The 26,759-nt window shown below is 33.0% G+C and overlaps 1 long non-coding RNA gene across 1 annotated transcript; it reads left to right on the top strand.

Moving 5' to 3' along the window:
* The first annotated feature begins 15,197 nt into the window (after window positions 1–15,197).
* Window positions 15,198–26,505, top strand: LOC132758217 (uncharacterized). Its single transcript, XR_009629549.1, has 7 exons — window positions 15,198–15,327; window positions 15,496–15,605; window positions 18,493–18,912; window positions 21,482–21,756; window positions 23,239–23,460; window positions 24,470–24,567; window positions 25,595–26,505. It is a non-coding gene; the product is annotated as an uncharacterized LOC132758217 (long non-coding RNA).
* Window positions 26,506–26,759: the final 254 nt, after the last annotated feature.

The raw sequence follows: 26,759 nt of genomic DNA, 5'->3' as shown, positions 1-26,759 counted from the left end.
GAGTTATGGTGGGCTGTAGGGATGGTGCTGCAGGGGCCACCTTCAGCCAGGTTGGTGCGGCGCTTGGTGTACACTACATCGTCATCACCAGAGCCTGGGAGAGATACCGATTACATGGTACATCCGCTAGGAAGCATGCTTTAACTTGGCAAAGGGGTCTCAACACAAGCTCAGGACTTGGTTTGGTGGTTCAGTCAGGTAGTGCAAGTTATACGACAGCAACTTCTCTTCGAAATGACCTTGCTAATGCTGCGGGTCCATGTTTCCGCGCAGACGGTATTTAAAAGGCTGCATGGAGGTAATTTGCGATCGAGACTCATTACATACGTATCCCCTTGACGCGTCGAACTCGCCAGGCTAAATGGACGATGGAGCATACAAGTTGAACTATGCAACACGGGTGACATGTGAATAGTTTCATGTTGTAAATATTGCTGAGCATAACCGCTACGTAGGTTGGTCAATTATGGTGTTGGGAGGCATCAGCTTAGATGGACGAAGCGACCGGTGTGTGCTTATTAGAGGCTCATTGATAGGTCAGCGACACATAGACGACATCTTAGACAACCAGATTAAGTTGTATGCTTGAGCAGACGGCGATCATTTCATGCTAATTAACGATCATAATGCTTACCTTTAAAGGGCATGGGTGGTCCAGGTCTTCTTATAGAGGAGTCTACTGAGCACATGGTTTGGCCAGCTCGCTCACCAGACTTAAATCCAACAGAAAACATGTGGAATGAATTGCGGGTTAGAATTTCAGCTCGTCAGCTGCAACCCAGGACCATGCAGCAGCTTGGAGTCATGTTGGTCCAGGAATGGGCACCTTTACTCGTTAGAACGGTCAGAAACCTAATAGGCAGTACGAGGAGGCGCTGCCAAGCTTTCATTGATAGTCACGGGTCTTACACACGATATTAAGACTAAAACTGTAAAAGAAAATTTAAAACGATTTCAAATCGACATAAACATCATAACTATTTCCAGATCTCTTATTAATTTAACTGTGATACAATTGCTATTTAAAGTTTTGATTTTAAATAATCTATGTTTATTTATTAGAATGTCGGTCTAATAATGTAATATTTAGAAAATCATGACTTAAATATTTTATTTTGTTCGTAAATTTTCTTTTAATATTTTGTCGGTTAAATAGCACAAATTATAGAACTTTGATAGTGTTCTTGTTTCCTGTTACTCTGATATTCATCACTCGGTATATTCATATTAACATTTACAAATGTACAACCCCTGAAATCTATATTTGTGATTTATTCAATCATTCCTTTACACATTTAAAGTACTAATTAACCAATGTCCTGGTCTTAACGGTTTATAATGATCTTATGAACTATCTATATACATGATGTATCTTATAACATTTCAGTACAAATATTCAATCGTATTAAGTTTCAGCGCTTGAGTTTAAATTATTTAGTTTTACACAATCCGTCAGATTGTTTTTGCAATAATCAGTATATCTGGCTACTCCCCTTAACAAGTCATTCAAACTCGTTTGCGCATGCTTAGTATATAAACCGAGCACGCTTCTGCAAATTCGTTTTCGATCCTGTATCCAACTGCCTTGAACCAACACGAAAAAAAATTAAAACAAAATTATAAATTAAGGTAAGTAGCAAATTTATATTTAAATTTACGTTTCGTTCAAAAAGTATTAACCATGTTATTAAATATGGCGGAGACTGAAATATGGAAGTTTATAACTGTTAACTTTGAGAACCTTTACTGGATTTGGAACATTTACCGGACAAAAATTGCTGTATACTTTTGTATTGAAGCTAACAAACCAAACACGTAACATCAAACTTTTAAAATATTTTTTTCCTCAAATTCGGTACATGTTATCGTTTTCTACTCGCTTCCATCACTAATCTGATCTAAATATAGCGTCAAATGATTCCCTTTAAGTTGCTACATTTAGCAAACTATTTCATGCAAGGATACAATTTAATTAAAAGGGAGACACAGGCAAAATTTTCATTTCTTAGTTTTGAATTTTTCATTCCTAATTCTGTAAATGCCCTCAAAATGTATATATTAGACAGTCAAAGGAACAAAACTTTTCTCTATATAAAGAATAAAATGGTGGTTTCCTAACATGACCCGCGTGGGTCAGGTTAGAGCGCTAGGATTTCACAATAGTTGTCACAGTGAACTCTGGAATCGTTAAAGAACATGTCAAATGAATGATTTTGACTTGTTTCAATCATACAATATCTACAGTATCTGTTAATGTAACTTCAATGATTTGTTAAAGTCACCTGACTTGTTTTAAAACTATTCGGTGATTCTATCGGCGTCTAAATTTTGCTCAACATATATAGATATATTTATGCTTCAATAGCAAAATATATAGAATCTAAACAGAAATTTATGCTGAAACTATTAGAGATGTCATTTTAGTGCGAGTTGAGTACAAAAGATCATTTTAATATTTTTGTCAATATTTCGCCTGAATATCCCTGAATATCATAAACACATTTCCTATAAATATTGGTGGCAGTATTACATATATTATGTATTTTTTATGCAAATTGGTTTTTATCTCAAAATGACTTCAGTACTCACGCATTCACACTCTATTTGAAGTTCCTAGAAAAGCTGAATACCATAATATTGCTGATTAATATGAAAATAATAGAAAATTGTTATACTATTATTATAGAAATCTTGAACTTGACTTTCTAAATAGTCGTTTCTTGTACTTGCAACGACAAACCTATAATACATATTCCAATATTCCATCAGTTGGTTTGTTAGATTTTAGTCGCAGCAACACTGTAAAGGCGATTGTCCAGCTTAGCTTGTATGAGAAGAACTGGGGAACCCCTCCATGTATTTTTAGTAGGTTCCAACGGCAACCGGAATAAAACCTTTGTTCCGTTAGAGAGCTGAATGGCTTCCTTATATGGAAGGATTAGAGTTATGCGTAGTTTTAATTAATATTAAGTTATTTCATTTGGTGAATATTTTTCTACAAATTAATTCATGTTTATCTGTGGCGGGTTAAACTGCATTTTACTTTATAACTAAAGCAGGATTTCGATAACCGTTTTCAATAAGACAAGTAGGCAGGGTTATCTACAATGTTAAATAATATAGTTTGAATTTGAAAAGCTAGGGTTGTAACAGATATTTTACTTAATATACAAAATGTATACTTAAGTTGAAATGTCATCAAAATTTAGTAACGTCATCAGCCGTTCACCTCTTTTAAATGATAACATCGACAGCCATTCATCGGCAAGAATGAAAAACGCTGAAAGCCGTTCAAGGAAACAATTTACAGTAACTAGGAAAGAGTAAATTTTTTTGTTCATTTAAAATATGATACTTTCTAATAGACGTCAGGCTTACGAAATCCATCTACTCTTCAATAATTTCTAAATTTTCAACCATAATAAACTATTTATTTTACAGACTGTAAATAAAATTAAAGTATGAGTATTAGTTAGTTAGTTAGTTAGTTAGCTAGCTAGTGTGTTCACGGGCTATTATTTGTTGTATCTTAGTTGAGAGACCTTTATGTCGATTAACCGCACTGTATTTCAATATAAAAAAGGTATGTATGTATGTATGTTTTATGTATGTATTTATGTATGTATTTATGAATGTATGTATGTATATATATATGTATGTATGTTTTTATGTACTTATTGCTAACTAACTAACTACTTAACTAACTAACTAACTAACTAAATAAATAACTAACTAAGTAACTCTTGCTTACTAACTTACTAACTTACTAACTAACTAACTAACTAACTTACTAACTAACTAACTAACTAACTTGCTAACTAACTAACTAACTAACTAACTAACTTACTTACTTACTTACTTACTTACTTACTGACTTACATACTTACTTACTTACTACTTAACTTCTTAACGAACTTACTAACTAACTAACTAACCAACTAACTAACTAACGAACTTACAAACTTTTCTTTACTTTAACTTTACTTACTTACTTACTTACTTATTAATTTACTTACTACCCTTTTACTAACTTACTTACTTACTAACTAACTTACTTACCCTTTTACTTACTTACTTACTGACTTACATACTTACTTACTTACTTACTTACTAACGAACTTCTTAACTAACTAAATAACTAACTTACTAACTAACTTACCTACAAACTTTACTTTACTTTAACTTTACTTACTTACTTTCTTACTAACCAACTTACTTACTTACCCTTTTACTTACTTACTGACTTACATACTTACATACTTACTAACTTATTTACCAACCTATTACTTACTTACTTACTAACTAACTTCTTTACTAACTAACTAACTAACTAACTAACTAACTAACTAACTAAATAACTAACTAACTAACTAACTAACTAACTAACTATCTGAATAACTAACTAACTTACTAACTAACTAACTAACTAACTAACTAACTAACTAATTAACTAACTAACTAACTAACTTACTAACTAACTATTACTTACTAGTTTACTTTCTTACTTACCAACTAACTAACTAGCTAACTAACTCACTAACTAACTAACTAACTAACTATCTGAATAACTAACTAACTAACTAACTAACTAACCAATTAACTAACTAACTAACTAACTAACTAACTAACTAACTCACTAACTAACTCACTAACTTATAAACTTTACTTTACTTTACTAACTTACTAACTAACTAACTAACTAACTAACTAACTAACTAACTAACTAACTAACTTACTATTAAATAACTAACTAACTAATAATCATACTTTTAATTAATTTACATTCTGTAAAATAAATCATGGTTTAAAATTTAGAAATTATTGAAGAGTAGATGGATATCGTAAGCATGACGTCTATTAGAAAGTATCATGAATAAATTATTATTTTAAATGAACAAAAAAGTTTATTTTTTTCCTAGTTACTGTAGCACAAAAGCGCTGAAAATTGTTTCCTTGAACGGCTTTCAGCGTTATTCATTCTTGCCGATGAATGGCTGTCGATGTTATCATTAAAAAGAGGTGAACGGCTGATGACGTTACTAAATTTTGATGACATTCCAATTTAAATACCCTATAAACTTAACAGAAAAACGTTTTGAAGGTATGGTTTGAAATATTTAATGACGAAATGTTGACGTTTACGGATCGTATGATAAAGATTTTTTTTATCATGAGAAAATATAAGTTTTTGTGACTTAAAAAATAAAAATGCCGCATCTCATCGGATAGTGTGGTTATTTTCAGTCAAAATTCACGTGAAGTAAAGCTTACATAGGACCAGATATTTGTTAGTATGCTCCTTTAGATGTTGACTATGAATCCATAACATTGATTAACTCAACACAGTTGGGATATGTTAGAAATAGATGAATACTTACCGTCCGTCAATTGTGTTTCATGCGCCGACATGTATATACTGGTACAGCTGTTGACGTTGGAACTGTTGTCTGCCCATTTGATCGGTGTGATAAAGAAAGAGTGGGTTTAAAACAATGGCAACAACGGCTAAAACAGTGACAGACTATATATTGATTATAGTTGGTAGTCATTAAAGGGGTGAAATAAAAAAATGCCAAAAAAACCCCCTATGATGGACCTTAATCTTAGTTGAACCATTATTAGATCAACTATGTAAAGTGTCCTTATATAATGTTATACTTGTTACATAATTACGCACTAATTACGGTAATGAATGACATTGCAGCCAAACGCCACTTGAAAAATACAACATGTACCCTGGTGATTTATGATGTTACGGCCAAGCGCTGCTTTTACATATACATTCATTTATTAATAGAGTAATTTACAAGACAGTGTCAATTACAAATGTAAAAGGTTATCTTCAAAATTAATCTGAGTCAATTGTATACATAGCATAATTTAATTTAGAAATATATCATAAAGTAGTTTAACCACACCGGTTTTCAATGAAAATTATGATAAATCTATAAACTAGAATAGTTATTTTACTTTAAATTACAATGATGTAAATATATTTGTAATTTCAAAATCTTATCGCCTGTTGCAAATCTTTATTCATGTCATTGCCACATGGTTTTCGTTCTTTTTAAGATTTGATATAAATATCAATTACTCTTTACCACAAATCTTTCGGAATACATTCTGCCACTGTTCTCAAACTTGAAGAAATCATTCAAAAAGACATTGACAATATGTCATATAAACTTGCATATGAAAAAAACCGTTAAAAATCACTTTGATATGTCTCTGTTTTCCCCGATAGAAATAATTAATCTGAAACATTAGTTATGTTTATCTTCTTATGGAATTTATGCTTGCAGCAGTCAATTTTTTTCTAGTTATATTCATTACTGAATGATCTGTTTTTGTACTGAAACGTTTAAGAAGCTTAAGGTCGGAGCGGTCTGTATATATTAATGCCTCATTTACGGCGCATCCGGTGAGGAATGTACCACTTCTCCGACGCCAATCGGTAGCGAAACGAAAGTGTCTTTAATTTCCCTATAAATTACTTGAGCTTTTGTGGAAGCACGACAACACTTCAAGGGGGATAATCAATACGAAAACATTTACAAAAAAGTATAATTAAATGTCCAAGACTAATTCATATATATTTAAATGCAGAATAACCCCCGCGTCATCGATAAACATTGGTACATATTATCATCAAATCTGTAGAACATATTGTCTGTACAATGCCCATCTCGCATACTTTCGTATGAGGAAAATATCCAGTTTCAAAACAACGGTGGTTCGTTATACTCATGCGCCCGTTCGTGTCGTAAATAACGAAGGTGTGTCTTCTTCCACCAGGTTAGATTAAAAGTCATCATATGAACGTTCCTGTGCAACAAAAATTCAAACCAGCCGTGTTATTTGATGATATTTTAAAGGTTTGTTAGTACAAGTTTAAAAACTTGTCACTGATTATATACTGTGTGGTCTGCATTCACTGTCATTGAATATGTGTGTTTCACAAGGAATAGATTAAAGACGAAGATTGAAGTTATGGTTAAGTTTACATTTCTTTGCAATAAGAAATTATTAGATTAAATGACTTTGACGTAAAAGTGACGTAATAACCGATTTCTTAATAACACCACGCTAAATATCGAACCAGCGACCCCTATATTACAATTCGATAAACTCTTTCTCTCCCTCTCTATCCCCTTTTCACTCTTTGTCCATCTCTTTCTCTCTCTAAAATGTGCAAAGCGGACGTGAATCTATGTAATCTCATTTAATTTATATGAAACATTTTTGTTGCACCGATAGTAAAGGATATTGGGCCACATTACAAGGTTTCTGTTGTAGAAAGGCCTCAAATCCCCCTTGGTGTATTATTTCATACAGGGTCGGTATATGAAATAAAGTAAAAACAATGTATTTAAGTGTTAAAATAATAATATGAGCATCTAAACAATCCAAAAAATAAACATGGTAAAGCATATTTAAACATTTAAACAATGGCATGGCATGACAGACTTAAAATTGATATCAGAAAACCGGAGATATACATTTTGAAATTCATTTTGCTATGAATAGATTAAAATATAAGACGATGCATAATGTTCCTACGTCGTTTGGATTGTGTACTAACGGTTGTACATGTTTTGATTTTAGTTTTGGTGTTCATAGAGACATATGAGAAAGTTCTGGTTGCCTTGAGACCTCATTAGACCTCATTTTCTTCGTTCCGCACGTACCATCCATACTTTAACCAACGAGTGTGCGGACAAATCCCCTTTTTTTCTTGATTGAATTAAAACTTTAAGTGGATGGATTTGGGGTTGCTATTTAAAAAAAAAAAAACTTAACATGATGAATATTTGAAGTTGTTGTATTTACATTGATTATATGTCCAGGCTTATATCTTATTTGAAATACTACTTTTCTATCAAATATCATGGTTTTTATCGGACAATTATTAATAATGTATTTTATTTTTGTTCCAAAAAGTTACACAATTATGTTTAGGCATTTGTTTTTAGTTGTAAATACCCTGAATAGCTTCTTGAATAAAAATGTGTTCCTATCATTAAATGTTCGTGTTTTTATAATGTGATCTATACATACACACACTGGTATACACATATCATACCTGTTACAAAAAGGTAGACATACACGCACATTGTTAACATAAAAAATGGGGATTTTTACCAGACTGAGTAAAAAAGTGTTCAAGTTTGTAATAAATGTCTGATATATAGAATGATTGACTAAGACGATGACCTCTAAGGTCTTATACTTATAGTTTAGTAAAAAAATGATATTTTGAATGCTCTGTGCACTGCATACCTTAAGAAGAGCTGAATAAAATGCTACCTAGACGAATTGAAATTAAAGGGGAAGAGTAACGACACAAACATTCCGATATGTTGCACAAGAAGTACTCGTTTTACACAGTGGCAGGACGTAACGCGTAAATTTCCAGGAATCCTACACCTTGGTCTTATTTATTTATAGACAATGTTGCTCGTAATTGTTTATTAAACGATATATAAGCTATTAATAAGCAAATTACCAACGCTAAAACATCAAATTCAAGCATAAACGTCGTAAATTAGACATTAAATGCATCAGACCCGTTACCAAATCTAGCAACAATAAAACAACACACACATGACCTCGTGTTACGCAATATAAGGCGCTATTAAAGTTTTTGAAACTAGAACTGTGTCCGCTATGCACTATCCAAATCATCTCAAAAGAAAAATACAACGCTTGAATAGATTAATTTCTTCACAAGCTTGTTCCTAGTTTCTAAGAGTCAAGAAACGGATAGTTTGAAAAATATTTTTATGATAGTGCAATGCAACAGCTTTAACACCGATGCATTTTATGTAAATGCGAAACAGTTCCCCTTTGGGTTGAGACATGATTAAATTTTAGCATGGTTCCACGATATTAAATCTCGGTAATCTTCAGACAGTTGCACAGTCCATTATTTGTATAGGGAGAACAGAAATGTTGTCTTTCTATTTTAGGAAAATGTGAATAAAAATGTTTCGCAAAAATGCCAGAAATTTCAAATTGGCCGTGAAGTGTAGAGCTGATGTATGTGATTATTTATGTACTTGTATTTTAATTGATGATTCGCAAACTATATCGTGTCATTCCGCAGTAATTCATGTGTCTTATTCAAAATCATATTAAACTATTGATTTGCAGCCAAATCATAATCTAAAATAGATGATAAACGCTTACAAACTTGCTTGCATGATTTCAGTCGGCCATATTTCCTAGCCATGAAAGATAACTCCCTGTTTCCCTGTCTAAAATTCCACCAAATTAGTCCCCTTTCAAATGAACTCAAAGAAGGGACCTATTAAAAAGACTTTGTATTCATTTATTCGATTTTTTGTTCAGAAACGGACAATTTTTTCTTTACCTTTGTTTAATTTACTTTCTATCTATATATGGTTCCTTTGGTAAACATATGAGTTTTGATGGTAAACAAATGAATTTTCTGAACCGAAAGTAATCTAACACACAGCGTTGCTGTCATCACATGTAAACAATACATTAAATCGGTAAGAATATTGAGATATTTGTTTGACTATCAGTTTCAAATGCAAAATACTAATATGGAAAACAACTTTGTGTAGTTTATGTGTATTGTTTTAATGTGTTTGTCTGATATTTTAGTTGTAAAAGCCATGTACACTTAGTGTCGCTTCATAGCAACCGAGTTTAAAACGTGAGCGGTATCTGAACGAGATATGGCAAAGCGCATGCTCGCGCACTGACTTCCGCTCTATCGAAATGCAGCATATACGTATAGCGAAAGTTCGTAAGTGATAAATGTATATACGTTATTGTACAGATGATATATGGAACATACATCGAAACGTATAATTAAAATAACGATCATTCCTAATATCAAGTCAAAAGAACATGCGATAAATTTATAATACAGATTGACAATAACTGTTTAGACAGAACAAAAGAAAAATGACAAAGCAGTAATTGAATGCCTTCAAGTTTAGAAATCAATTCAGACATCTTGTGTCCTTTAATTCAAAATAAAATATCATTGTCGGCACACATCGAACCATGTTCATCTGTTAACAAGGAACGATTATATATGGCTGGCAAGACTTCATTTAAAACTATATTATCTCAAGATCAATAAAGACTTAAGTTTAAAAATTTGCGTATTATATTAGCAGATTTTGAAATAGTAGTTTCGTTTCTGATTCCAATTAGTTTATCGTCTGATTTATATACTGAAGCACTTTAAAAACGCATTAGATATTAAAATAACGCAGCGCATGTGATTAGTATAAATATAAATCTAGACAATCATATAGTTTTTAAGATATCCAGATTTTTGGAGACATTTTTTTGAGAAAAAAGAAGTGCAACATTTTAACAACAAAAGTTAATTTAAACTATTGTGTGATTCGAACATATTTTAGCAATCATATATGCACCTTATCACATAATTATTGATATATAATATTTTGGAATGTTGTGTTCAACTTCTGAATCAATGTTTGAGGGAGCTCAATGGCAAGTATTAGTACGTATTTGACGATGAGGCCTTCAACGTTTCCTCACTGTAAACCCCACAAGTCCCGTAGAAAATATATCTTGATGATACCACAGTGTCCTTATAACTTTCATAACAAGGAATGAGCTTTCGCCGTTAATGTCGCAGGAAAAGCAACAGCATCAATAGCAGTAATAGGGTAAGAAGAGGTAGAATAGCAGAAGAAAGTAGAAGCAGTAATAAAAGCAACAGTAGCAGAAGGACTAGCAAAGCAGCAGAAGCAGCAGAAAAAGAAATAGCTGAATCAGTAGCTGTAACAGTACCAGTTGTAGTAGTGAAGTCGTAGTAGCAACAATAGCAGCAGCATTAACAACAGCAGTAATAGTAGAAGTAACAGCAGCAGAAGTAGCAGTAGTAGTAGCGCTAATAGCAATAGCACTAATAGCAGTTGCACTAATAGCAGCAGCAGCAGCAGCAGTAGTAGTAGCAGCAGCAGCAGCAGCAGCAGTAGAAGTAGCAGCAGTAGCAGTAGTAGTAGCAGTAGTAGTAGTAGCAGTAGTAGTAGTAGTAACATTAATTATAGAAGTAGTAGTAGCAGTTGTAGTAGCAGTTGTAGTAGCAGTAGTAGTAGCAGTAGTTAAAGTAACAGTAGTAGTAGCAGTAGTTGTAGTAGCAGTAGTTGTAGTAGAAGCAATAATAGCAGCAACAGAAGAAGTAGCAGTAGTAGTGTTGCAAAGTATTTAAAACAACCATGACCTTGTCTTTATTAGACTACCCATTTCTCTTGTTTGCAGTCGTCAGGTACTTAACACAATGACGTCATTTTGCGATGACAGGGAACCCTAAAGTGAATTTTATTTCGACGTTTCATTTGCAACAGCAACAATTTTGATTTATAAATCGATTTACCCGGCAGTGGAAGGGTAGTAAAATGATTGTGTGGGTTTTAGGATGATATATGGATAAATTACCTTCCAAGATAAAATATCATCCTCGGTCAACGGCTCGGATATAAAATCTTTGCAGGTTATATATCCACACAATATAATATCAATCTAAAACACAAATAACATAAAATAAAAAGCGTCTGAAGTCACACTTTTTCAAGGGAATAAATGTATTCATTTTGTAAAAAAGTGGTTTAATAAGCGGGACGATAATTGTAACAATTTTCAAAAATAACATTATTTTACCTTTACGAGGGCTGATTGATAAATTCGCGAAATTATCCTCTAAAAACCAAATTACTTTATTGAATTACATAAAAACTCGAATAGAGTTTAACCAAAATGTTTGCAATTACATTTCCATATTGCCGAAAATATATCAACATTTTCCTACGAAAACACCGTGTCCATAGCAACCACTATCCTATGACTTGAAGCACGCTGTATTTTAAAGAATACAAGGAAATTTAATCAAGTTGGCACTAACGTTAGTGTGACATCTTGACGTCATTTCCTGTAAATTTAAAGACGATATGTTGAACGGTTGTTTCGCAGCAGCGTTAACCTCAATGTTTACCTAGCGGCGAATCACGTCATCAGACGACATTGAATAACGCGCTATCGTCAAGTTTTGTGTGGGACTGAAACTTTAACCATGTGAAACTCTTAAAAAGATAGAAAATTCAGAAACATTGCCTACTGTTCGAAATTTTTGTATAAATGACATGGGCGGTTAAGAGAATGAAGAAGGAGAAGGAAGAACATCATTGTATGATATCGAAAAAAACTAGTTGGCCGACGTCTACAGTTACTGTTGGAAAAACAGCCCTAGTGACAGCACTGCTGGACATTAACAAGCGCGTTACGGTTCGGGGCATTGCTGAACAACTATCTCTTTCTTATTATGCCGTGGAACGCTTCTGACAGAAGTCGACAAACAGAAGCGCGTGCAGTGTTGCCGAGAATTTCTTAAGCGGTATGAGGCACATGGTGAAGATTTTTTTTAAAGAGGATCGTATCCACGGACGAGACATGGCTGTACTATTATGATCCCAAATCCAAACACCAGTCTTCTATTTGGAAGCCCCTGACACACCTCCACCCAAAAAGGCTCGAGTTCAAATTGCCAAGAAGGAGATGTATATATATACTTCATTGATAGACATGGGCTCGTACTTCAACACAAGGTGCAAGAGAGATCAATCGTAATTGCAGAATATTATTCAAAAGTAAAAAAAAATAACTGTTACTATTTGTTTTGAAAAAAAAACAAAAAACATAAATACGTGTAGAGCTAGCCGGTTGTAGTATTTAATAAATATTGTTTATTTAATTTTAGATAATACATCTGAAAATATTGCCAGAATGCAGTCGTTGTGCGTTATCATCTTTCAGGTGTTACGTCGGGACTATGTACAACCTTGCAACGGAAGTGGCCTCAGCTAAACCTGGAAGATATTATTTTACACCAAGATAATGCCCCCGCACACCGGGCTCACGGCACAAAACTGGAGATTAGTCTGCTCGGGTTCAGTCTACTGCCACACCCGACGTATAGCCCGGACTTTGCACCATTAGACTTCCGTCTGTTACCCGATTTGAAGAAAGAACTGAGTGGCAAACGATTTGAAACATCATTAGAGCTACGCACCAGGGCGCGCGAGATAATGTCGTCGTTCATTTAAGACTGACTTTTGACAAATCGATACACAGACATAAGAGATATGTCGTCACCGGGGTAAATACGTTGAAAAGTGAACCGGACTTTAGACTTTGACGTTAAGGTGACGCCAACTTGTGACAGCGTCGCATCGGCGTGCTTGAAGTGAAGGATAGTGTAGTGTTTTGATTTTGTGTGTAAACTTTATTGTTCAATATATCTCAATTATTAATTTGGCTTTCTGTCGGTCGAGAGTAAAGGGATCTTGTGGTGAAATTTATATGTTATTTTTTCTTAAAATGTTTTAGAAATACTACAATTCCGCGAATTAATCAATCAGCCCTCTTACATTATTCAGCATTCTCCTTAATTATTATCTATATGATTGTTAAACTTTTATATCAAATAGCCCCCACACACGAACACAGAGAATCAAAGAAGAGAATATCATTAAGCACAAGCAGGTTGTACCTTTGTTCCGCAAACAAAAATACCTTATAATTATTCAGAACAGATACTATTTTTGTTTCATATTATTATGCCTTTCAATGTATTTTGCCATCTTGTTTCATGCATTTCGTCACAGTATTTTCTTTTAATTACATATTTTCTTTGATGTTCACTTATGTTTGATATTATGTCATCATTAAACAATAGAAGTCATTTTGAGACATTTTACAAGTAAGAATAATAATTTAAAAGAACACTATCTATTTTTATATTGATTTTGTTGACAATTAGATTTATTTTTCTTCATAAAACTTTCTCCAAGTTTTTTTTAATAATGATAAATGTGATCATGCATTTGTATAGTTTTGATATCACAAATCTACAAATCTGTGAAAACATTTTAAATACTATACCAAAAGAGAATCATATAAATTAAATTTTGTAATGTACATATTGAAATTTTCATTTTAATATATATTTTTAGATTCAGGTTCAGCGGCGGATGATGAGTCATTTCAAAGTATATCACCAAAAGAGATGGACCCGTTGGATAAGAAGTACCTACTTATGATACTGTTTTATGAATTGTTTTCGCTCAATTTTTACATAATATGACAGGACAATAAAGAAAGACAATTTTTAAAACTTAAGTGTGTGAAAGATGATAATGCAGAATTTTTATGCAAATAAGAACATTTGAGAGGTTCTACTAATTGTGTGTATGTCTGGGTCTTTTGTTGCTGTGTTTGTGTTCCTAAATTAAACTAAAAACGGATATTTGGCAACTTATATTTACAAGAACGTGTGTTTTAAACAAATGCCCTCGGTTAAGATACTTGTCAGTAATATATAAAAAATATAGAAATATATAGAAAAATTGACTAAAAGTCGTAAATACATTCATTTAATTTGACAGATTTGTTAAACTGTGAAGAACAAAAAAAAATGCATGTCATTGCTATTACTTGTGATAAAGATTAAGATAAAAATATCCAACTAACCAATACAACATTATAAATGCAAAACCTTGATAATGAACCATTTGATCCCAGCTCCAACAAAGCTTCAATGACCACCTATGTATTATATATATAAAAAGGACACATTTAAAATATTACCAAATGTTTGTCATTTCCTTTCCCGGTGATGTTAATCTTGCTTGTATCTATGCAAAATTACATTCGGATAATATATGTCTTGGCGTTTAAACATAATTTGCTGAAATATTTAAAGAAAGTTGTTACAGTTATAATTTTTGCAGCAGGTGGTCTCCAAAGGATTTAGAAATATTCAAACATCCAATGTGGTTAATCAGGTCCGTTATTGAAACAAACGAAGCAGGAAAAGAAACCAAGACACTCCTTAAGAGCGAAGAAAAAGTATTTGATCAAATATCACAGATAGAGTGGCCAATAGTTGTTGTAGCCGTTGCAGGTTTGTCCAGAACTGGAAAATCGCATCTAATGAATCGTCTGGCGGAGTCGGGCAAAGGTATGTAAATGTAATATTATCGATATCAAATTAGTTCAAAATTCACTGATCTATACAATTTAATCAAAATGTCATTTTGATAGCTATAAATTTTATAATAAGTACTTTGTTCCTTACCATTTTGCCCAAAAAGAAATGGAAGTTGAAGTTCTGTTTTGAATAATGCTGATGTAGGTTTTGAGGTGGGAGATACGATTCAAAGCACAACAAAGGGCATTTGGGCTTGGTGTAAAGTACATCCAACACTGCCGAATACTGTTCTGCTGCTTCTTGATACCGAAGGACTTGGCGATCCTGAAAAGGTATGAATAGTTTATTCAAAAGCAATTTTTGTATTTACAAAACAATAAGAAAGCAATAGCAATCATAATGTATAAAAGAAATAAATTTGCGTTCCAATCTAATAACAGACCTAAAACAGTATTAACATGATGTTGTTAAAGTCTTTTTCTAATGATATTATTAAACAGGGTGACCCAATTCATGACAACAAGATTTTTACCCTCGCGACACTCCTTTGCAACTGTTTAGTCTACAACACAAAGGGAACGTTCGACTACGACACCATCTCTAAACTCACGTATCCTTTTTAGTTTGAAGTAACATGATTCCTACTTTGTTTTAAATGTATGTGAATGTATTATTAAAGCGGAGTGTAAACCTTTGCTCTCAGGTTTTAAATTGGACGCCGCCTTTTTATGTTGACCTTGTTTGTCATATTTTAAAACAATCACACTACTTGGTATTAATTGTTTATTCATAATTATGTTATATGATATAATACAAATTGTGAGATTTAACTTTAAGTTCCACCAAACCGCCAACGATTATTTTATATTAAGTTAGAATGTTATTGCACCCCTTTGTTAACCCATTACTTCATATACACGCCTTTTAACGCCTTTTTCACCCCCCCCCTTTTTGTTGTCTGAAATGATGAAAAAATGCCTAATTTAGGCCCCAAACACTTGTTTTTGTTTGAGAAATGTTGTTAAAAAAAGTGACCTCTTTTTCGGCGCGGCCCCCCAACCAAAAGATACATCAGGGGGTTGCCAGAAGGGGGATGTGCGCCCTTCTGTTTGGGGGGTTTTGAAGGGGAGCGGAGTCCCCCTCATCGCCAAGAAAAATTTTGGACTTGTGAGAGGCTGTAAATGACCCCAGATTGATCATAAGGTAACATGTAACCAACGCTGAAAAGCATTTGACTCTATCTCAATCCATTGAGAAAGTGCAGCACTTTGAAATCAATTTTGATGGAAAAAATCAACGCAAAATAGTGATTTTTGGCAATTTTGAGATGTCCCCTCGTTGCCATGGTAACAGAAAATTTAAGCCTGAGCATGTTGTTGCAAGTGCAACGGTCCAGTCAACATTTGTGCCAAGTTTGATTAGTGTTGAAGCAGTTTTTATAGTATTATAGCAATTTGAACTTGTAACGGGAGACTTTTCAATGAAAACACCCATTTTTCACAAAATGCTCATGAAGTAATGGGTTAATGAAAAAAATAAAAAAATCTACAAAACAACAATTTTTCTTCAAATTTATATGACAGGCCATGTTTAAACATGAAAAAACGCGATTTAGGGTAATTTCAAGTATTTTCATCATTTTCAGTTAATGAAAAAAATAAAAAAATCTACAAAACAACAATTTTTCTTCAAATTTATATGACAGGCCATGTTTAAACATGAAAAAAAAACCGCAAATTTAGGGTAATTTCAAGTATTTTCATCATTTTCAGTTAACCCATTACTTCATATACACGCCTTTTAACGCCTTTTTCACCCCCCCCTTTTTGTTGTCTGAAATGATGAAAAAATGCCTTATTTAGGCCCCAAACACTTGTTTTTGTTTGAGAAATGTTGTTAAAAAAAGTGACCTCTTTTTCGGCGCGGCCCCCAACCAAAAGATACATCAGGGGGTTGCCAGAAGGGGGATGTGCCCCCTTCTGTTTGGGGGGTTTGAAGGGGGGCGGAGTCTCCCTCATCGACAAGAAAATTTTGGACTTGTGAGAGGCTATAAATGACCCCAGATTGATCATAAGGTAACGTGTAACCAACGCTGAAAAGCATTTGACTCTATCTCAATCCATTGAGAAAGTGCAGCACTTTGAAATCAATTTTGATGGAAAAAATCAACGCAAAATAGTGATTTTTGGCAATTTTGAGATGTCCCCTCGTTGCCATGGTAACAGAAAATTTAAGCCTGAGCATGTTGTTGCAAGTGCAACGGTCCAGTCAACATTTGTGCCAAGTTTGATTAGTGTTGAAGCAGTTTTTATAGTATTATAGCAATTTGAACTTGTAACGGGAGACTTTTCAATGAAAACACCCATTTTTCACAAAATGCTCATGAAGTAATGGGTTAATGAAAAAAATAAAAAAATCTACAAAACAACAATTTTTCTTCAAATTTATATGACAGGCCATGTTTAAACATGAAAAAACGCGATTTAGGGTAATTTCAAGTATTTTCATCATTTTCAGTTAATGAAAAAAATCAAAAAATCTACAAAACAACAATTTTTCTTCAAATTTATATGACAGGCCATGTTTAAACATGAAAAAAAAAACGCGATTTAGGGTAATTTCAAGTATTTTCATCATTTTCAGTTAACCCATTACTTCATATACACGCCTTTTAACGCCTTTTTCACCCCCCCCCCCCTTTTTGTTGTCTCAAATGATGAAAAAATGCCTTATTTAGGCCCCAAACACTTGTTTTTGTTTGAGAAATGTTGTTAAAAAAAGTGACCTCTTTTTCGGCGCGGCCCCCAACCAAAAGATACATCAGGGGGTTGCCAGAAGGGGGATGTGCCCCCTTCTGTTTGGGGGGTTTGAAGGGGGGCGGAGTCTCCCTCATCGACAAGAAAATTTTGGACTTGTGAGAGGCTATAAATGACCCCAGATTGATCATAAGGTAACGTGTAACCAACGCTGAAAAGCATTTGACTCTATCTCAATCCATTGAGAAAGTGCAGCACTTTGAAATCAATTTTGATCGAAAAAATCAACGCAAAATAGTGATTTTTGGCAATTTTGAGATGTCCCCTCGTTGCCATGGTAACAGAAAATTTAAGCCTGAGCATGTTGTTGCAAGTGCAATGGTCCAGTCAACATTTGTGCCAAGTTTGATTAGTGTTGAAGCAGTTGTTATAGTATTATAGCAATTTGAACTTGTAACGGGAGACTTTTCAATGAAAACAGCCATTTTTCACAAAATGCTCATGAAGTAATGGGTTAACATACAATTATTGGATATTTCTTGAAATATTTATGTGGCTAAAATTCGAATAATGCAAAAAACCCAGCAAAAAACGTTTATAAAGGCGTTTATAAAGTTCATTAATACTGTTATGACAGCAAATATATGTAAACAAAAATGTTAAAAGATCATAAGCTTTTAAGAATGCATTCTGTTAAAATAATTATTCTTCTATAATTATGTTATAGCTTAACTAAAGTAGATTTGTAACAGAAATGGCAAGTACTATAAGATTTCGGGGACAATCGTCTGAGGATAACCTTTCGATTAAACTCATTCTTCCTGACTTTGTTCTCTGTTTGAGAGATTTCGGTCTAAAATTGATTAAGGATGGGGAGAAGATATCAGAAAACGATTATCTTGAGCAAAGGTTAGCGGAAAACAAAGGCAAAGCAGAACAGTTCAACACACCAAGAACATGCATCAAAAAAATACTTTACGAGACGCGAGTGCTTTGCTTTCCCAGTTCCATGTTATGATAGTAGGGATCTTTACAATCTTGAAAAGTTGAGCTTTGCTGACTTATCTACTACGTTTCAGGAAGTAACAACTCGATTTTTATCCTATATATACAAAATACCACCGAAAGAATTGCTAGCCAGTAAACCATTAAATGGACAAAGTAAGTTTTAAATGACAATAATTATTGAAAGTACGAATTTAATCATATCATACATACAAAGCATTAATTTTGAAGCTTCTTTACCCACAGGCAGCAGTATCAGTGTTTGGACACCCCACCCCTATCTGCCCCTGGACCCCTACTACAATCCTGAAATAAAAAATTCAACATTCTAAAACTTACTATAAGGTACCTAAATACAAAACCACCGATGAAATTATATAAAAAAAAAAGTTTCCCACTATCAAAATTATAGTTATAGAAAGGTGAAAAGCCTACTATATGTTCATTTGCCAAACAATGTGGAACACGGGAAATCGTCGTTTCGGTGACTGAGGCGCATTCCGACAGGATTTCGCTGCATCATTCATTAAAATTAATAAAAAGAACTAGAATTCCACAGCTTATTTAATTCAAGACTAACGAATATCACTAGCATTCCGATTTTTTCTGTTTCACGGTATTTTTTGAATTGTCGTAGCCATTTTGCAGTCTGATACCTGGGTTGAAATACGCGATCTGATTGGACGAGCCAAATTTGTCGTCCAATCAGATCGCGTATAACACACAGGTATCAGAATCCAAAATGGCAGCGACAAGTAAAAAATTATCGTGAAATAGAAAAAATCGATAGAATATTGATATTCGTTAAACTTGAATTAGGTAAGCTGTGGAATTCAAGTTTTTTTATTGATGTAAATGAATGATGCAGCAAAATGCCTTCGGAATGCGCCTCAGTCGCCGAAACGACGATTTCCCGTGTTCCACATTGTTTGGCAAATGAACATATAGTAGGCTTTTCACCTTTCTATAACTATAATTTTGATAGTGGAAATTTTTTTTTATATAATTTCATCGGTGGTTTTGTATTTGGTACTTTATAGTAAGCCTTAGAGTGTTGAATTTTTTTTCAGGGTTGTAGTAGGGGTCCAGGGGCAGATAGGGTGGGGTGTCCAAACACTGATACTGCCACCTGTGTCTTTACCGACAACAATCTGTACTGCTATATGTTACATAAACAGAACATAAATGTAGACTGCATATATGTATGCAACAAATAGCAAAATATATAGCCTACAATGTACATGTTATATAAACAAAACATAAATGTAGACTGCATTTATGTATGCAACAAATAACAAAATATTTAGCCAACAATGCAAAGGTATCTATAAATTACAAATGGAAATACCTTAAGCATATCCATAATATGCTTAACTTTAATTCGAGTTTATTCTAAGCCATTGATGATACAATTTGAAACTCTTAGGCAACCTCTATACGAAATTATATGTTATCTTCAAACACATCCATTTGTTTTAATAAATGTTAGATAAAGCATAATAGATCAATATAACCGTTTACTAAATAAATAACGTCAATTTCTTTCGATCGAATATATTGAATATAAGTTCATTCCTAACTTAAGATCACAATTGTTGTTAGCAACTGTAATTGGTAGTAGCCTCGGTAAGTATAACATTTAAGTATATGTCTGTATATGTACAAAAAAACATTGCCCTTTCTTCCTTATCTTTGTATTCCCCTTTTGAAATTTAATAACATATCACCACTACCGACGCTACTACTCTCATTTGATTTCCATGGACTTTTCTTATTGGATAATTATCAAAACCTTATAATTCCACTTTTTATTCCACTTGTGTGCTCTGTCCTGAATTTGAAAATGAATGGGAGTTCGTTCTGGCGGTGGCACAATGTGCCTGCAAGTAATTACTTCTGACTTCGTTAACGTGAACGTTGCTATACCTTGATCGTCTAGAACTTAAATAATTCTATATACATTCGATTGAAATATAGAATGTTTCGTCTGCTTAATTAATTAAGCGGGTAATTAAATGTATTCCTTTGATTTTTAGAGTCATCCAAATTTGTGTCAACAAGGGTTACGCGTGTGTAAATGAACATTACCAATTTGAAACTAATTACCCGGAGACGTTTCGTATAATTGTTTTACAATATATTGACGACTTGCTTTATACAGCATGTTACAATAATATATTTGTTAATTAATTTAACTAGAAGTAAAGTAGATAAAATTGGCAAAATTGGCAAAATTGTAATATACAGTTTTTCACTACGGACTGTAACGCCCGGGAATTTCCAACGCGGAACTTCACCAGCATTATTTAAATTCAAAAATGTGTTTGAGGAATGCATGTAGTTTGACGCTTAATTACTTACATATCTTTCATCGCAGATTATTCAGTGGACTTGATGTTTTATCCTTACAATGACCTCAAAATCGACTGAACTGTCCAAGGAAATTTCATTTAAATGATTTTACAGAAATCCAAAATTTTGATTGTATTTTTCATTATAGGTAACTGTTCTCTTCTAAAGATTCCTAAATTGTTTTTTTTTATTTAATACGAGCTTGGTATTTACCACATACCCTTTTTTACACCTTCAGGATCTTTCTTTATTTGCATCACATCATTATCACTCCCAGCATTAAGGGTCTTCTATCCTTTTTAAAACTACCTTGAACGGTCTTTCATTCTTTTTTTTACACATTCCCCTACTATATATTTTTATACTTTTATAGTGTTCGTAACATTGGCTGACCGCTACGTTACAGCTATCAAACACGGCGCTGTCCCAGATGTTGATGAGGCATTTACAGCTGTAGCGAAAATGGAAAATGCTAAAATTGAAAAAGTGGCTGTAAAAATCTTTGAAGTTAAAATGAAAAAAGAGAAGCTGCCAGTCTCTGAAAGAACTTTAAGAAAACGTTACACAAAGGCACAGAAGAAAGCGCTAGATCATCTTTGACAAAACGCTATTCATGACTTTGAATCGAAATGTGAAATTCAAGCTCAGGTAAGAGACCATAAATTAGGTTTATGAAAAACAGAACAGAAATTGTATTACTATTTGTACATAGTGCATCATCTACAATCTCTTATATTCACAAATATAATAGCTGCATGAAATAAATAAACAAAACCTTGCTATCATTTGTATGCAAAGGATGCCTTAGCTAGTCAAATTGCAAATAATTTAATAAAAGGTTGGGTTCTGCAGCAATAGTATCTTGATTCGGTTGGTAAGTTCTCGCAGCATATTAAAGTTTTTTGTTTTGGTTTCAGTTTAGTATTTCAGTCACAAGAAAAAAAAACTGTTAAAAATGTTAAAAGCTCATTGCACTGTATTTTGTTTCGCACAAGCTACAAATTTAAACATTTTATTTTTTCCACGAATTAAGCGTAAAGAATCGAATTCATTATAGTTATTTTATTAAAAGATAAGAATTTCATTTTATTGTGCATAAACATTACATCTCAGAGAATATAAAATGTTGTTTATCTCCATTCCCCGATTAATATTGGTACTTGCTTTCGAAACCCAAACTATATCCTGTTTCTAAATCAAATCTTTCCTTCCTTCCTTTTTTTGTATAAAATCAATGACCTTGTCATTTATCGATGGATTTCAAAATGAGTTTTAATTAAGAAATTTGACAACGTGCGCGTATAAGATGAAGGTTGTATACACTGATTTTTAAGAAACTTCATTTATATTAAATGTATATTGATGTTCATGTCAACAGTTCTGTCAATCATGGATTGATTAATAAGATAACTATGCAAAAATATGTTTGATTCGATACAAGAGTCTCCAGCTTAAAGATAAATGCCACACATAAACATCTATTAACTTAGAAGTGTTTGATGTTCATGTCCAGTCTATGGTCCTGTCATTCATTGAGATATCTCGAAATAAATATGCATACTGTGTTGCATTTTAAACGATGAGTTACTGGCTGGCAATAATGAAGTCTTAAGCAGAAATTTCGAGGTTACGGTATTATGTTAAAGAACATTATTAATTATACATGCTTGTTTAGATTACATAATGTCAACGAGTTGAGAAACCAAATGGTCATGGTCAAACTTGAATATCAAAAATTACAATATGATAGTGCATAGATAAGTATATTCTGCGATACTGAAAATACCATGGAAATGTTTGCTATTATTTCTTCGCAAAGGTCATGCTCTTTTTACTAGGCCCAGTTTGATAAATAATCAGAGATAACATCAATCATTTACAAGTATTAACTTTTTATTATTTGAGTCCATGACCGAGTGGTTCAGATCGCCGGCATCATAATATTTGGCTGTCATCGCTATGGATTCGATTTCAGTCGAGTGGAGTAGACATCGACTAAATTTGTTTTGTTCTCAGTTTCCCGTTTATGTCTGAAATAATGTATGAAGGGGCTACCACAAGCAAAACTTTACATTGTCGGTGTGATTTAAATCCAACTAGAATAAAAATCAAATTATTATTTCTTTACAGAGGAAAATGGATGCAATATGGGACAGTATTAACGAGATTAATGAGAAAAAAGTTCTAGAAAAATGTGAGAATACATTGCAAAATGTGTTTGTGAAATATCTTGAAAAGAAGTTAGAAAATCAAGAGTATGAAAAAGCAGGTGGTCATCGAAGTTTTAAGCGTGATGTTGAAAGAACCAAAGATGAATATGTCAGTGTTCTCAAAGACTTCGAGAAGAACGAGGTTAACGAATACTTTGAAATTGTCTTTCTTTATTTACTTATTTACTTTCTTTTTACTGTTTTTGTTTTGTTTCAATAAGAATGTTTACTGCTACCGCGATTTAGAAAACTGTATTAGCATAGATCGCCAATTTTAGAAAACTGCCATATTAAAATCCATTACATTCTTGATTAAATCTGAGCATTAAGTGCACAGATGTACCATTTTCTGATACCAAACGTGCCGTTGCGTGTATTCCTATTAAAAATGATAAAGACTTAACTTGACATTACCGTTTCTCTAGGTGTCTTTAGAAGAAATATATTGTTACCATCTGATGCATTTATAGGACTTAGCAGCTGACCTAAATTGATTCGCTGACCTAAATTGAAATGTTTAAAAAGCGTCTTTTCAGGTTCTATATACTATCTACAATTAAGATATTTTGCTCGTTTCATTACAAATTGCTAATTCAAAAGCACAATTTCTCTTGTTTAATCTGAGCATTAAGTGGACAGATGTGCCATTTTCTGATACCACGATGACCGCCGTGTGTCTTCCTATCTATTATGAATTCAATAAAAAGAAGACTAAGGCTAATCTTCTTTAGGAGGCCTTTAAAAAAACAACAACATTATAATGTTTTCATTTGACGCATTTGTATAACATAACAGCTGACCTAAATTGAAATGTTTAAAAAGCGTCTTTTCAGGTTTATTATATAATCTACAATTCAGATATTTGGCTCGTTCTATTACATATTGCTCATAAACCCATAATTGTCATCGTGTTAACATAACCTTGTGTCAGGCATATATTTTACTTAAATCTTAAAGTTTACAAATACATAATTTGGAGCCTACATATCTTGTATAACAATTGTCTACATTTTTTACTAATTGTGTGAATAGTGCCCACAAAGTCAAAAATTGCCCGCTTTAAAAACTTAGTGTTACAATTATGTTTTTGCAACTTTATAAAAATCATTATAAAGTGATTATACATAAAAAACTATTGATTCTTTTCATAGATTTTATCTACATGGTATGGATTTTTAGAAAAAAAAGACAACAGCTGAAGCAAGGATAGTTGAAGCTGATGAAAACATGTCACAAAAGGAGAAACAAGGTATTGGAAAACTGCTTTTGAAGCGTACTTAAATTTACAAAATATTGCATCTAGAACGAGTATTCTTGCATAACAGACTGGCATTTCCGTAAGTTTTACCCACTCCGAAAATTTCATCTGGCATAGGGGTGTAAGATGATTCGGTGCCATGCAACAACGTTATTGTAACGCATTTTATGAATAAACCGAGTTAAAATGACGTCATTTCGGCGCAAATTAGAACTATGTGATTCGGACGTCATTTCTCCATAGGAATAAATTTATACGCTGCTGTAAGAAACTAGATATTGATGAAATGACATTCATTGCCATGAACAAGTACCTTATTGAGGCAAACCGTTTAAGATATAAAATTATATGGCAGAATATGCAAGAAAAAAATATTTTACATATGATTGCGGTTCGGATCGAAATTTTCTCGGGTTTCCGGGTACCCATTGGCAAGCCTCGTAACCGCCCAATTAACGGTTTACCTTCGAGACGGATATTCCGATCTGAACCGTAACATATGACAGATATTTTATACCAAACCAACAGTGACGATGCCTGTAAAAAATAGCTGTATAGAATTATGCAATTCGATCAAAAAATATAAAACTTTTTGAAATTATTCACTGAAATGAAAATACTTGAATATTGACTGTTTAATACTCCAACGGAAAGTGATACTAATTGCTTAGCACTTAAATGTCTTTACTGGTTTCTCCATGTTACGCTTCATTTTCCACCCTATCAATGATAATAATGTAATGTTAATCAATATTTTGAACTAACAAAACGCTTTAATATTTTGTAACATGTGTAGCTTACTTTACATAACCATTGTCAACCTGTTCTGAGAATGAAAGCAAATGATTCAAATCTTAGCTTTGATAAGAGCAAAACCTATAATAGGTAAATATTAATAGTATTGATACAATTGAATAAATATTATTGTACGTTCCTAAACATGTGAAATTCGATTGAATCCGAATGCTTATATAAGCATAACTCATAGTCTAATAGTCAAAACGATTAATTTTTTAAGCCGAGCAAATGCGAAACCAAGAAAAACTTGAAGAATTATTAAAACAACAACAAAAAGCTCAAGATGATGCGTTAGACAAACAACAGCAATACTTAGAAGATCATTACGAAAAGCTAGATAAAGATCGTCGTGAACAGCAAGTAGCGAATAACGAAAAGTATATGGCATTAGTGAAAGAAAGGTTGGAAAAAGAGGCAGCACAAAAGGAAGCTGAACGCTGCAAACTTGCACAAGAAGCTACAGAAAGGGAAGCTGCACGCCTTAAAAAGGAACAACAAGATGCACTTGAGAAAGCTGTGCGCAACAAAAAAGAAGCTGCGCGCTTAAAAACAGAAGAAGACGAAAGAAAGAAGAAGTGGATGCCTTCTAGAGTGTTAGATGCGATCCAGAATAAATAAAATATGAGCATACATATGCCTACTTGGATATACTGAGGATGTCTTTAGTTAGTATTTATGGATGTGTTTTACGTAAAAAGGTGTGACATCGTCTTTATTTTATTTTACTTTGGTGTGTTATAACGACATAAAGGTGTATTGTTTTATGCACATAATTGCCAAACATTACAAATTAGCATTACATCTAGCTTCATATAAAATATATTTTTGATTTTATAAGTTCATTTTGAACAAACGCAATGAATGGTTTGTGACGTTTTCGCAATATTTTGTTCTTGAAATTTTCAAAGTCTAAACAGAAATGATTCAGTGTTTGGTATTCAGAATAAATTAATATACAGATGACAAATAAACAAGGTTGACTATTCAATGAGATGAGGTTAAAAGCTGAAGCGAGATTGTGCTTAAACGATTCAGATGTTTCTTTGAAAAGATGAGGATTTTACTAAAAACATATATTTTTGTCAGCAATCAATCACTTATTGATTAAATGTTTTCTTCTTGCAACTGAGATATATTGTTCTTGTCAACTTTGCATGAGTAATATATCCTTTACAAAATAGATATGCGTTATTGTTAAAAATAAAGTAGAATTAAATTTACATGATTGGTCGCTGTGATATATGATTTATTCTTTAAGTTATATTATCATCCTTTAAAGTGAAACCAGATGCACATTTTTTAGATAACGGTCAAGATTCGTGTATTTTTTGTGGAAGATCACTGAGCATTATTACATGCCAAATATTTAAGCCCTGGTCATCAAA

The sequence above is a fragment of the Ruditapes philippinarum genome, unplaced genomic scaffold, assembly GCF_026571515.1.
Source record: "Ruditapes philippinarum isolate M1 unplaced genomic scaffold, ASM2657151v2 ctg6604_1_1_1_1, whole genome shotgun sequence".
NCBI lineage: Eukaryota > Metazoa > Mollusca > Bivalvia > Venerida > Veneridae > Ruditapes > Ruditapes philippinarum.
The sequence above is the reverse complement of the archived record's forward strand: the minus strand, read 5'-3'. Positions and strand labels throughout refer to the sequence as shown.